Source organism: Xenopus laevis, chromosome 6S, assembly GCF_017654675.1.
Source record: "Xenopus laevis strain J_2021 chromosome 6S, Xenopus_laevis_v10.1, whole genome shotgun sequence".
NCBI lineage: Eukaryota > Metazoa > Chordata > Amphibia > Anura > Pipidae > Xenopus > Xenopus laevis.
This window is the reverse complement of record NC_054382.1, coordinates 65049136-65051590: the sequence shown is the minus strand read 5'-3', so window position 1 is coordinate 65051590 and position 2455 is coordinate 65049136.

Here is a 2455-nt window from a genome sequence, read left to right as displayed (position 1 = left end):
ACTAAGCAGTTTTCTTATATCCAGTATATGAGATAAGTACATATTATGAAGATTCATTTTCCTTTTTATGTTAATATTGCCCCTTATTTGATGTTTTTTTTTACCTTATCACGCTAAGCAGGCAGGGTCTTTAAAAATGGCACACAATATATTTACCCTTTTGTCCTCCTTTTTAAGTTCAAAATTCTAGGACCCATATCACACTCCTTGGTTAGGTTTGTCCTGCTCCGGAGACAAGCATAAGGGATGGAGCAAAACTTGCTGTGGAAAAAAGAAGTGCTTTTAAATTATATGTGAGCCTTTAAGTTTACAATCTGAGGTAAGGTTCTGACACTGTTTTTTAACTTTTATCTGCCCTCAATCCAGCTGGGGCATGTTTCAGCAGACATGCATTTAGGATGGGTCCACGCCTTATTGGTGGAGGGAGGGTGTTGCAGTTGAATTATTATTATTATAAATCTTTGTAGAATAAACTCATTGGGCTCCAGTGGTTCTTGAGCAATAAGCAATGGTTTATTTGCTGCTGAATTGCAGCTTCGACTTTATCGAACTATCAAGAATCCTGAAGGTAAAAACATGTTCCAATTGTTAAAGGGACCATCTGTCATTGACTTCTACAGGATTTGACAGGTTTTAGCTGGACTATATTTAAATTTGAATTTTTAGCAGCTTCAAAGAATACATACATTTCAAAAAATTCAAGTTTTTTTCCCCTTTAAAAATTTAAGTTTATCCCCTTTAAAAACGTAATCAGAAAAATTTGAGGTCTACTAAATAGGCCCATACATGTAACAATGGATTAAAAAAAACAAGTTAATTGAACAAGCTAAACCAACTTTTCAATAGGTGGATTAATAAACATTTTTTATTGGATAGGGTTTCATTTACTTTGGAAGCTAGGTACAAAGTGCAAAAAGCTAGAGAGTTTGTATCTAATTTGACATAATATGTTCATCATAACATGATCATTTTCATGCATACTTAATTTAGGATATTTTATACTGTTATATTTTTATATACATTAATTACATAGAAACATAGTCTGTCAAAATCACTTCTGCTGCAATTTTGCTACCAGTGCCATATATATATGCAATCCACCTACATTTCTTCAATTATCAAGTATATGTTTGATGGTACAATTTCTCATTAGAGTTGTCTACTTTGATCCAGCTATTCTCAGATCCATTGGCTTAGAGAGCTGTGTTTTAAAATTAAATTAAAAGAGAAAATTGTACCTATATATACATATAGTATTGTGACCCTTTGCCATATGATAAACCCATGATAGTTTACTTGGATTATTTGTCCTTATTATAACAGTCCTCTTGCCTCTGCATAAATATATATATATACACATAGAAACTGCACAGATGGGAGGGATGAACAGAAGAGGATACAGAAAAAAGATGGGTTGACGTAAAGCACAGCAGGAGACAGTCAATGAAAGGAGAGAATAACTAAAGGCACTATAATCATTTAGAAGTCAGTGGCAGCTATATATTAAAACAGTACAACCAATAACACAATATTAAATTCATGAGTCAATTTGATTAAAAGGCTGAAGGTCATTAAAAAGTTGCAATATGCAGGGTTTTAACTCACAGTCTAACAGTGCACCATCATTTTCATTGTTACAGACTAAAATGCTGATACATAGTTAGCTAGTAAATTTGTGTTGGAAAAAAAAAAGTCCATCAAGTTGAACCCCTATAACTGAACAACATTAATGTGTATATAGTATATATATATATATATATACACACACACACAAATATACTGTGTGTGTATGTATATAGTTATATATATTTATAAAAAAAACAGAGCACCAAGGAAACTGATGTTCATACATTAAAAGGTCAACTTTATTGAAAAATCATTATAAATAACAACCGCATGCCTACGAAATATCGTAGGCTGCATGCTTTATGCGTTTTGTGGCCACTTCCTCAGAAGCTAATAGCAACATACCGCCATCTTCCTTAAAGGAGAAGAAAAGGCTTGGTGCACTTGGGGGAGCCAAATGTTAGGCACCCCCAGTGATTACATTGACTTACCTGAAACCTCAGGCCAGTGCTTCTATCGACATGGAGTAATCCACTTCCGTCTTATTCTTTCTTCAAATTTGTACAGCACGCATGTACAGTTATATACGAAGTAGCCGTCTTTTTAGTTAACGTTCGGCTCTTCGTTTCGCATGAGCATCCACGTAAAAAAAGAGGATGACTGAGGAGCTCTCCATTGGTGCTCACTGGTATAACCCCAGGCCGGTGATGTTTTCTGCTGAAAGGAGCACTGGCCTGAGGTTTCAGGTAAGTCAATACAATCACTTGGGGTGCCTAACATTTGGCACCCCCAAGTACACCAAGCCTTTCTCCTTTAAGAAGGTACAGCCCCCAACCATAAAACACATTAACCCCTTGCACTCAAACAAATAATATGGACTATATAATCC